The sequence below is a fragment of the Cibotium barometz genome, chromosome 3 (genome assembly GCF_041138505.1).
Source record: "Cibotium barometz isolate CiBa-2024 chromosome 3, ASM4113850v1, whole genome shotgun sequence".
Taxonomy (NCBI): Eukaryota; Viridiplantae; Streptophyta; class Polypodiopsida; order Cyatheales; family Cibotiaceae; genus Cibotium; species Cibotium barometz.
Genome location: NC_141048.1, coordinates 29,548,880 through 29,560,851, shown reverse-complemented (window position 1 = coordinate 29,560,851; position 11,972 = coordinate 29,548,880). Strand labels below are relative to the sequence as shown.

Sequence of the window (11,972 nt, the reverse complement as noted above, 5' to 3'; positions counted from 1 at the left end):
AAAAGAAATGTAACTTTTGTGAGAAAATGAACCATGAAGAAAAGGATTGCATCTTCAAAGAGAGCATCCTCAACACATCTTGCACGCAATGAAGAAGATGCTTCCAAAGAAGAGGCCAACCTCGCACTCCACAAAATATCCCTACTGTTTTGTAAAAACCTCACTAGACTAAGTTGGTAAAGCCAAAGCCAAAAACAGCTTGGTAAATCCAAACATGTCTAGACTAAGGTGGTGAAACTAAAGCCTAGTAGAGCTTAGTAAATCCACACATGTCCAAAGTGATGGATAATTACTTGAGGGGGAATACTAAAAGAAGCAAATAATCATTCATCATTATTAGAGTGAGAAAAGGTTCAAAGGTTCAAAGGTTATTTGTAAAAGAATCAAGTTTTCCCTAATGACATTCACCACAAAGTAGATGCCAAGGGTAGCCACCTTTTTCCCTATATTCAAGGAAAAGATTCTAGAGAGAATAGGGGTCATTCGAATTGATTCCAAGCTACATACATATACATCGGTACCAATGTTGTTCACAAATCCCACAATTTTTATGGCGATAACTTCCAGGACTCAAAAACACTATTTGCATAAGCTGAAAACAACTTAGCGCCGCTCACAAAATCTGAGAAATGCATCCGAAACAATCCTCCACTTTCCAAAACACTTCAATTAGCTCGTACTATGCATACAGATTCATCCAAGTAACAACTTAGGTCAACTATGTGTGAACAGTCCACTATGCCCTATTGTGACGGGTTTTGCCAAGCCTTCCAATCCTTCAAATCAATGAGAAATGATCAAATCAAGTGTAGACCATATGCATTGACATCCATACATCCTCCATGTTGCATAAAAACATCATCCGAACTCATTACATGCGAAATGCTTGCCAAATATTGTACTCTATTTTGATGTAAAACCTGTAAACAGTGATTTATAGTCACTAATCCCGCTCTAATCGCTTCAAATGAGATCCAAATTCAGGGCCCAGGTATTCATTAGCTACGTATGATGTTGCTCCACCTCCATGTAAGAGGAATTGTCCCAATTTTGAGTAGTGAGTGAGTAATTAGAGATTTATTGAGCTCTGTTTTGCTAATTTCAAGCTTAATCCTCTGTTAATCTGCTCCAAATCAGCTCCTTATTGCTCAATGCACTTAACCAAATGTTGCAAGAGCTTCTCCACATCAATATTCACCTATTTCCTAAGCTTCATGTTGTTGAGGTTACAAGCTCGATGACAGCTAGAGCTAGGCACAATATGTGCTGGCATGGTAGATAGCAGCATGTGTGACAATAAATGGCTGCGTCCAACTGGCCACAGTGTGTGGACATTAGATAGGATTATTTGGTGTGTGAACGTAGCACATTTGGTGTGTGGTGTGTAGTTCTCTTCTATTATGCATTGTGTGAGAGAGGATATGGCTTCTCTCTTTGGTTAGGGTTACACTAATGGATTAGGGTTTGCTCTCTTGTGTGTGTGCTCTCTTTTCAGTCTTTTATCATGGTATCAAAGCTTGGTGCTCTCTATTAGGGTTTTGTGAGTGAGTAAAGAGATGGAAAAATTCTGTTTTGGAGCTTGGAGCAAGAGAAGCTGGGAGCATACTCCTTTTTTTTTTCCGAGAAAAGATCCTTTCATTAGTTTAAAAAAAACCGCCCACTGGGCTACAAAAAACCTCTCTTGCTCATAATAAGGCAGAGCAGAGATCCAATCAAGGCAGCTAGGGAGACTCTCCCTAGGTGCAAAAAGGGTACAAAGATCAGTACAAAAAATTGAGAGCTATATCATACAATAGGAGGGAGGAAAAGCCAAACAGGTGGCCTGTAATGCCAGCGGGGGGCTCCCGCGTGTAGTGTATAGAAGGGGCCGCTGCGCCAAGTGGTGTGGAAGGCCTGGCGCCGCAAGATCGCTGCATCCGAGTCGCCCCGGATGCAGTCATACTATCCGCGCAGGGTGTGGATCAGCTCCTGCCAAATCCCCCGAATAGTCTCTGCTGGTGGCTCCAGTCTCCCCTCAAAGGCCCTAAAACACCGGGCTCTCCAGGTGAACCAGATGGTGAGGCTGCTAAGGAGCTCCCATCGTAGATCCCTCTCCTATGTCCAGACGGCGGACGAGAAGTCCGGTGAAGGAACAAGGCGAGGCTGGCCCCTAATGAATCTGATAGCCTAGCTGTCCTGCTCCGTCTCGTATTCCAGAGCAGGCCCTGACGATGTCGACCAAGCAGCGGCACCCCACGTATACATGCCCTCTGGAGAGAGGCGGACCAAAATGCGCAACATCCTCAGCCAAATCTGCTGCGCCTGTGGACAGTCCCATAGGCAATGTCTCTGTGTCTCCAAAGGGTGGCCGCATCGGACACAGACCGCCGGAAGACCACTGTAGACAAGCCAGGTGCAAACTGCAGAGCCCCTGTGGGCAGCCAGCCACTGAAAAGTCGAGATCCTGCGTGCCCGTCGACTAGCCCGGAGCCTGGCCCAAAAATCCTCCAGGAACTCCTGTGAGAGTCCCTATAGCAGCCAATGCTCCGCTGCGGCTAGAGAGACCATCCTCCTCGCAGTCAGAATATGCCTCCCCAACCGAACACTGTACTGGAAAAAGGAAATCTCTGTGGCCTCGGGGGACGCTGTGTGCTGGGCCTGCCACCAATGGTCCCCAGGCTAGACGAGGCTGAGAGCCCAGCATATGACCCTGCTTAGTGCGTACCGCGGGGCTCCATATGAGCAGCTGTCTGGCCCACTCCTCGTCACAAGTAGGAGGTCTCTGAGAAAGCCCCGGTCTCAGCAGCTCCCAAGCTCGCAGGATGCTCAAGACAAATCTGTCCTCCCATCCTCTACTGAGGCCTGTCCTCCTCATCTCTATGAAGATCCATCGTATCTCTGGTGCCCAAGTGCCCCCTGCTGGAGGAGCCCTAGCCTGCAGTCGCTAAAAAAGAAGCTCCTTCCAAGACTCAGCGCCTGGAAGTAGCCCCGAACAATAAGCTACCCCAATAAGGCTCTACTCTAATCAATTGGATCTATAATGCCCAAGCCTCCTTGGGCCAGCGGAAGAGTAATAATTGCCCAAGCAACCTTAGCCCAGGCTGGCTGACCGTCCCGCCCAGACCAAAGAAAGTTCCTGATCAGCCTATGTACCTGGCTGATGCAAGAGCTCGAGAAGATCCAGCAAGACATGATGTACCACATGGTCACTAAAAGCACCTGATTTGTCACCACCACCCTCCTAGCCAAGGATAGCCGAGCTGTACTCCAATACAAAAGCTTCTTCCGCGAATACTTAGAAGAAGCGGGGCGATCTGCTGCTCAGGTGACAAATCAAGTCCAATCTGGCATCCCAAATACCGCATTGCTGTGCCAGGAGGAATCCATCTAAAACCCGAGTCTGGGCTCCATGCCGGAGTGGGAGCGCTACTGATCCAAAAGGCCACTATCTTGCGCCAATTGATCAATGCTCCCGAAGCTGTCCCAAAACCTGAAGCGACTGCTCTGCCCGCTGAAGATTAGCCTCTTGGCCATGCAAAAATAATCCCGTGTCATCAACAAACTCAGAATCGAGCAGGTCCTCTCCCCAGACTGGGAGCTAGAGTCCTCTCAAACCAACCTCCTCTACTGTCAGATACATACTCATGGCCTCAGCAATCCGCGCTGTCGGTGCAAAGGTATCCTCATAGTCGATGCCTGGCCGCTGAGCATAACCTTTAGCCACAAGTCTGGCTTTGTCCTTGTCCACCAACCCATCAGACGCATATTTGGTCTTAAAGACCCATTTGACACCAACGACTGACCGCTTCGACGGCCTCGGTACCAACTCCCAAGTGTGGTTCTTCTCGATGACATCAAGTTCCACCTGCATGGCTTTCCTCCAAGTATCCTGTGAAAGGGCTTCCTTTACGGAAGTGGGCTCTTTGTCCCGCACGATACGAGACATCAAAGCATAGTTCACCTGAAGAAGCTCCGCTGTGTTGCTTTTATCGCGGACTCTATGTGATCTTCGAGGGCCGTCCTCTGTGGCCCACTCGGAGGGTAGCTCCGTGACACCCGACTCCCGAAGGGTGTCCAACAACCACCTAGGTACTCGAACAGATCGTGGAGCCTCCTGTGATCGCGGGGGCTCTATTCCAGCTGCGGGCTCAACCTCCTGTGATGACTGAGGTGGATCAACTGGAATGATAGTCTAGGAATCATCATCAGACTCCTCTGGATCTCCAAGAAGTGGCGGCTCCTCGACAGTGGAAACTGGAACATGCTCGTCAAAGACCACATCCCGGCTGACAACAATCTCGTTCCTGTCTGGATCATACAACCTGTATCCCTTGGAAAGAAAGTTATACTCCACAAATACAAGCTTGCGAAACTTGGAGTCAAGCTTCCCCCTCTACTTCTTCGGAATATGTACATACGCGTCACTCCCAAAGACACGGAAGTGCGAGACATCAGGTTTCCTGCCAAAGAATGCCTCAAATGGAGTCATATGGGATACTGAAGTCGTCGGAGATCGGTTGAGGGTATGGACAGCCGTTGCCACAGCCTCTCCCCAAAGTGGACGAGGAAGATCACGATGCTCCAACATGGTCCTCGCCATCTCCACCACAGTCCTGTTCTTACGTTCAACAACTCCATTCTCCGAAGGCGATCCAGTATTGGCCAGTTCCCTTTTGATGCCATGATCTGCACAAAATCTGAGAAATACAATCGAGGAGAATTCACCTCCTTTATCAACCCTAAGAGTCTTAACCTGAAATCCAGACTCTTTCTCCACCATCACGTGCCAATCCTTGAACCGTGCAAAAGCTTGGTCCTTCTGGGAAAGAAGGTAGACCCACGTGAATCTGTTAAAATCATCAACAAGCAGCATAACGTAGAGAGATCCTCCCAAAGATGGTATCTGCTGAGGTCCACACAAGTCAGTGTGAATCAACTCCAATGGTTTCGAAGCCCGCCTGGAAGCCTGCTTCGGAAAGGATTCCCTGTGCTGCTTACCACGTATGCAAGAACTGCAACGCCCTTGCCTACTACCAACATCTGGCAAGCCAACCACCATCTGGTCCCGGAAAGCTCGCCTCAATGCATCCACATTTAAGTGGCCAAAACAAAAGTGCCACAAATCTCCAACCTGAGAACCTGTCAATGAGGAAAGTGCAGAGAACTTGTAGATACCATTCTCCACACTGCCTTCCCAAACAACCTGGCCAGTCTCACGGTCCCTTAGAGCAACTGAATGCTCCTCAAATTCCACCCGAAAGCCAGTCTTGCATACCTCATGCATTGACAGAAGATGAAAACCCAGAGCAGGGACATAAAGAACACGGGAAGCATGCTTGCCCCCCTTGCCGTCGGGAATAATCTCCATCCGGCCCTCACTATGTATAGGAATAGTGGAGTTGTCGCCAATAAAGATGCGACCTGACTGCCGTTTCAGATCTAGAAAAAAGTCACGGGATGGAGTCATGTGCCTGGAAGCACATGACTCCATCCCGCATCTGCACTTCCAAGGAGATCCATTTCATGGGTGATACCCTGTTATACAAAGAAGCCAAGTGCTCCCATATGCCTCTCGCCAGCGTCATGTGCTTCACATGATTGATCACTTGTGGTGTGCAATTGAGGAAAATAAACGACCGGACCCTAGCGTTGACACGATCCCACATGTGTGCCTGTGCCTCTCGGTCCTTCCTCGTCGATAGTAACTCCCCTTCCTCAGCTTCCGGCCGTGGAACCCCGATGATGATAAAATCAACAAGGTCATATGACTCCAACACCGACTCCATCATGACCTTCCAGATGCCGTAATTGGACCCGTCCAATTGACGATCCACTGAAAACGTGGGGAGAGTCGGAATCTTCACGTGCTTCTCAGCCATCTCTAGTAAATCTGCCACCGCGGGGAGTAACCTGAAAAGGGTGGGTGGGTGGGGGAAAAAAAATCTGAAAACCTGCAAGTGGCTGTCCAGCACCTTTGCCTGCCTTCCTCTTGCACCTTCTCTTCCCAAACAGTCCAAAACAATCCACCAATCAGCAGCCTAACGCTCCCCCTCTTGCTCAGAAAAACTCCCAAGATCTATCTCGGGCCTAGGGCTCTGATACCATGTCAGAATACGCAGCGGAAATGATAACCAAACTCGGGTAGACAAGAGCAAGTAGGCTGCAGAAAATAAACAGCACAAGAAACACAGAGAGATAGGTGTGTAAACTCTTCTCTATACACAAGATCCCGCAGAAAACTGAATGAGGAAGTGGTGGGGGCAAGGGGCCTATTTATATGCCCCTATGGGAGCAGTCGGCCAGCACTGAAAGGCCTCCACGACTACATGTGCAGTCGGTCGACAGAGAAAATGTCCACGACTACATGTATCCAGTCGGCCAGCAGTCCAATAGCCCACAAATGATCTGTGAGCAGTCGGCCAGCCACAGGACTGCAGTTGGGACAGTCGGCCAGCCCTGAAGTGCTCCTGCCAACCTCTGGCATCCCTCCCCACCACTGGAAAAAATGGAAAAAAATAGGGAAAAATACGGGGAGTGAGGAAAAATGATAAAACACCTTATACAGGGCGGGCACACCCACAACAGAGGCCCTGGTGTATAAATATAGACAGGAGATGACTTCTAACAGAAAGTGCACAGGTACGAAGCCCAAGGCAAGAAACACAAGACCAGGAAGAGCTCCCCGGAGGTTTGTTGGTGGTGTTCCACAAAGCCCAGAGGGGATGGCAGTCCTGGGAGCCAGGAAAGGCTCTCGGGCAACGGTTCCAAGGGAGGATGATCCTCCAAGGGGTGGAGTGAGAGTGCCAGACTCATTTCTCTAGAATGAAGACCAAGGCGGTGTTCAGAGACAAGGTAGGAACGGATTGGGGACTGGATGGAACAGATGCATAGATCTTATTCAGAGTCAGAGTGGTTTTGGAGACCGGGCCGGGTTTTCAGTGAAAAGGGTTGCCAGAGATGGATGGATGACAGAGGGACTCCGAGAACAGAATGGGATTATGACAGTCATCCAAGAACAGGTTGGAGTCTCGTCATCAAGTTTAGCAGAGGGGGATGTCATGTGCAAGTTTTGCCATGGACATTCTCTGGAGCTAATCCTGAAGGGGCAGCCAGAAAAAGAGATAAGAACCGAGTTTTGGAGCATGAAGTGCAGATTTGGCAAGCGTTGGACTAGGAGAAGGACAAGGGGGACCAGTCGTGCGTAGAAGTGCAAGAGAACTACTATCGGCTGCATGGAACTGGTCGGAGCTGCTTTTATGGAAAACATGTCCAGCCGACTGGCCGACTAATGGTCGACCAGCACACTATTTGTTCAAGAGGCCTATATATAGGTATTTTACTACCTTTTCAAGGCAGCCCATGGCTGTAAGGATTATGTACCTTTTTGTACCATATGAAATACTGGATTTCCAGCCATCTCTCTCTCTACTCTCTTATGTCTGCGCTTTTGCATCAGCATGTTCTAAGTGGTGTTTAGAGCTGAAAGAAGACTCTCAAAGCTTCCGCGTGTTACAGTGTCACTCCAGAATAACCACTAATACCCAGCACAGGTGAAGGACTGCTGTCACGCAAAGTCTGCACCAGCCATCTAGGCATATTCCTAGAGCCCTCAATCTCTTGTCTCTCATCCTCAAGTGCATCATGCACATCTGCATCAGATATAGGCTGATCTGTGCCATCATTTAAAACCTGCATAGGCTGAAAAACTGCCTCATGAGGTATTGCACTTGACTGTGCACCACTGAAAAGAGGCAACAATGTATCATAGACATCACGTGAGCTGATATCTGTCTCCTTAGTACATGAAACCAAGGGCTGAACTGCATCTTCCACAAATACAACATCACGGCTAACCAAAATGCGCTTTGTCTGTGGATGATACAAACGATAGCCTTTGCTCTCAGCACTATATCCAACAAAAATACATTTGAGCAGCTTTGTCATCCAATTTTCTGCGATGTTGCACAGGCACTAATGCATATGCCAGGCAACCAAAAACACGTAAATGGCCAACAGATGGCTTGCGGCTATGCCAAGCCTCATATGGAGTGACAACCTGTAATGCTTTGGTGGGACACCTGTTTAGTACATAAGTGGCACACATGACAGCCTCAAGCCAAAAACCATGTGGTAGACTTTGACTCTTAACCATACATCTTGCCATTTCCATGAGAGACCTGTTTTTTCTCTCAGCCACACCATTTTGCTGTGGTGTATACGGCACTGTACATTGGTGTTTTATCCCACGCTCAGCTAGAAATGCATTAAATTCTGAAGACATATACTCCCCCCCTCGATCTGAACGGAGGGTGCCCATCTTACTTTCTGACACATTTTCAGCCATAACCAAAAACTGTTTGAAGCACAAAAACACTTCGGACTTTGCCTTCAAAGGATATACCCATGCATGCCTGGTAAAATCATCAATGAAAGTCACGAAGTAAAGGTAGTTTCCAAATGATGGAGTTTGCATGGGACCACAAACATCACTGTGAACAAGCTGCAATCTGCGTTCAGCTCTCACTGATCCATCTTTGGGAAAGGAAGCACGCTGCATTTTACCCAATATGCAGCCCTCACAAACATGCTTGACAGGTGCCTCAAGCTTAGGCAAAGAAGACACCATTTCAGATTTCTGCAGGCGCAGCAAACTTGCAAAATTCAGATGACCAAAACGTGCATGCCACAGTTTTGCATCTGAAATAGCCTGCGTATCCATAATAGCACATGCTGAATCCTCTACACATTTGCCATCCATATTGAGCTTATACAGCCCTCGACATAGTGAACCAGATGCTACAATGATGTCACCACAAGAGAGATCATGAACAGTACATCTGTCATCCACAAATTTTACAACCAAACCTGTTTTGGCAAATGCGGAGACTGACAGCAGATTCTTTTTGATCCCTGGCACATACAATGCATCAAAAAGTGTAAAGGTGTTGCCATTTGCAACATTCAGCACAATCTGTCCAACTCCTTCAACGGGATAAGAGGAGTTATTGGCACAAGTGACAGTATTCCCTGTGGGAGCAGACTCAAGGAAAGTGAATAAACTGCGCTGCGAGGTGATATGCTTAGTGGCACCACTGTCAAAGTACCATACATCTGAATCTACTGCAGACATACATGTGTCATGCAAAGATGGGTCATAACTGCACTGCGCATTGAATGCCCATTCTGTATCTAGCACAACATTAGCAGATTCATTGTTAGAAGGAGAGGCATCTGCAACAGCCATACCAGCCTCTTTCTTCTTAGCCTCTTTCGCAGCCAGCTTAGGACACGCTTTGAAATGATGACATGATCATTTCCCTTACAGTACTTGCAAAATGTCTTCTGTTTGTCACCCTTCTTCTCATCTTTGTCTTCCTTCTTTGGTTGCGCAGCATTTGCAGATTTCTGCTTACTAGAAGAAAAGCCAGCTTTACCTTTTCCGCTTCTCTGACTAGCAACGAAAGCTTGATCTGCGACACGCATAATATTCCTGTTTTGCCTTGACTGGTCTTCTTGCAGCAAAACAGAAACTAACTCCTCAAATGATAAGGCATTGGGATTGCCTTTCATCATCAAGCGAAGAGTGGAAGCAAAACCCTGATAAGAATCTGGTAGACCATTCAAAACAGTCTGCACAAGTGAACTGTCTGACAGGATTTCATCTGCAGAAATGAGCTGCTCTTTGAAATCCTTGATCTTTGTCAAAAAGCTATCCATAGAATCACCTTCGTTCATATGCTCACTCTCCAACTGTTTTCGGAGATAAGCAACACGAGCCTCATTTCTTGCCTGATACAATGTGGCAAGTACATCCCAAGCATCCTTAGAAATCCTGCAGGAGCGAACATGTGGGATAATGGTACGTTTGACAGACAGCGCAATCAAGGCATGAGCCTGCGCATCTCTACCATCCCAACGAATCTGCTCTGCTGAAAGTGGTGGTTCTCGAACAGCTGCTACAGCACTTGTGCCTGCACCATCATCAACAGTACCTATTTCTGATGTGTTTGCAGCATTCCCAGCCACAATAGGACGTGCATCAATACCCTGCACAATGTTCCATAACCCCTTTGCTACCAATACATGTCGCATCATATATGCCCACAATGGATAGTTGGTGCCATCCAACTTATCCTCAGCAGCCAACATACGGAATACATCATTGTTGTCAGCCATGGCCAATGACTGTACTACTAGATGTAAATGCTGTCTGTAAGAGGTAAACCTGTATGAAATCGACCTGTGCTATGTAGCACAGCCCAAAACAGACGAATGGGCACCTGTCCTGCAGATTTTAATCTTGACAGAAAATCTGCACAGTAGGACGATTTTGCCTGCGCAGTACTTGGAATGCAAAAACGGAGGGCGAAATGACTTCAGATCAAAATTCTGAAACGACCAAGCCCTACGGGCTTTCCCACGGCATATACTAACCTGCAGGCGCTCGTGAAACCTCGTTGCAATCGGAGGAGATGAAGCGGCAGGTGCCGGTGATGCTGCCCGGGAGGAGGAAGCCTGCTCTGATACCAATTGTTGGAATTAGGGTTGCAGGAATGCACACACAACTTCAAGAAGATGAGGAAGCTTGAGCACAACACAGTAGTGTATTATGAGTGCCAAAAATGAAAGATAACAAGCCCTAGAAGATAATGGGCGTATATACAATGCACGGGGGAAAAAACCTCCTAGTGAGGGAAAAAGTGCCCCGGCGGTCCTAAGTGTGTTCACACACATCACTACTATAATATGGTAACACCAATATGACCCCCACAACCCAAGGATAGGTATCTTGCAAATAACTCCACCTACCCTAAGCATGGCCCAATACGAGTATATCATGGCAATGTGCCAAACCTTTCTTCCTCTCTAAAACCCCCTGGCCTTGATGGGCCAACATCTGCTGTTCCTTTGGGCATATTCGGCATCCAGGCTCCTCAACCATCACTACTCTTATTCATGGGGTGCTTACATACATGAACTACCAGAGCCCAGCGATTATATGATGAGGGTGAAGCATTGATATCTAGCATAGTCGCAGAGAGTAATTGTGCATCAATGTACAATCAATAAAAGCATTAAAGAACACTGCAACGCGATTTGACAATTTTGAAAGTTTTGTTCGATTCATTATCTACACTTAAGAGTAGGAGAGAACGGTTGAAGGGAGAAATAAATATTTTCAAATGTCGAACCTGGGAGGACGAATCACGAAATTCACAAGCTGCTCCATGGCGAGATATTATTTTGGTAGAAAACCCCTGCAAAGGATTCCAAATTTTGCTGATGAAAGGTTTGTCGAAGAGCAATGGATGGCAAATGAAGCTGCAAATGCAAGGAGAAAATCCGCCATTTCAACAGCTGATTTTCCAAGAAAGTGAAGCGTCTTTTCTCCGGATTTATAAAAGAAAAACGCAGAAAGCACGGCAGGACGGGGCAGATCTGTGCATACCTGGTGAAAGAAGGCTGTAACGGAGGGCTTCTGGCTAGCTGCTTCTTCTTCTTTCTCTGTGTAAAGAAACCGTAGTTAAGTTTGCTGAGAAAACAAAGAGAGGTGGCTAGCAGGGGCCGACCTCTCGGTGGCTAACAATGTTGCCATCAGAAAGCATTTTCGCGCGTTATGACTTCCCTACTGTAGATTGCACATTTTGCCCATATAAGCTAAATCTGAAACTTTAGAACACACGTTATGACTTACTACTGTAGATTGCACATTTTAATGTGAAACTTTAGGACACACGTTATTTATGTATGTATACGTATAAGCATCTTTTATATACTTTTATCATTACATTTTTATATAGGTAGGGTTGCCCTTCTAACCACCCAACACACAAATCCAGCAAAATAATATATATATATTACTTGCTAATTGCACTTTTTGCGTATCAATGGCTTTCATGTGGATTTGTAAAGCCTCTTAAACATAGAGCTTTCATGACATAGCATTTTGAATTTATTTGACCTTCTTCAAAGCTATATATATATATATGTAG

General features: G+C 46.9%; 1 pseudogene across 1 annotated transcript in view; it reads right to left on the bottom strand.

Moving 5' to 3' along the window:
- LOC147639917 (uncharacterized) overlaps positions 1–11,667 on the bottom strand; it is a 55,562-nt pseudogene extending 43,895 nt beyond the window's left edge. Inside the window, exons 1-2 of the transcript XR_015262165.1 lie at positions 11,429–11,667; positions 11,172–11,301 (exon numbers count right to left, since the gene is read on the bottom strand). The product of XR_015262165.1 is annotated as an uncharacterized LOC147639917 (transcript). The remainder of the gene's footprint in view (positions 1–11,171; positions 11,302–11,428) is intronic.
- Between the last annotated feature and the right edge of the window lie 305 nt (positions 11,668–11,972).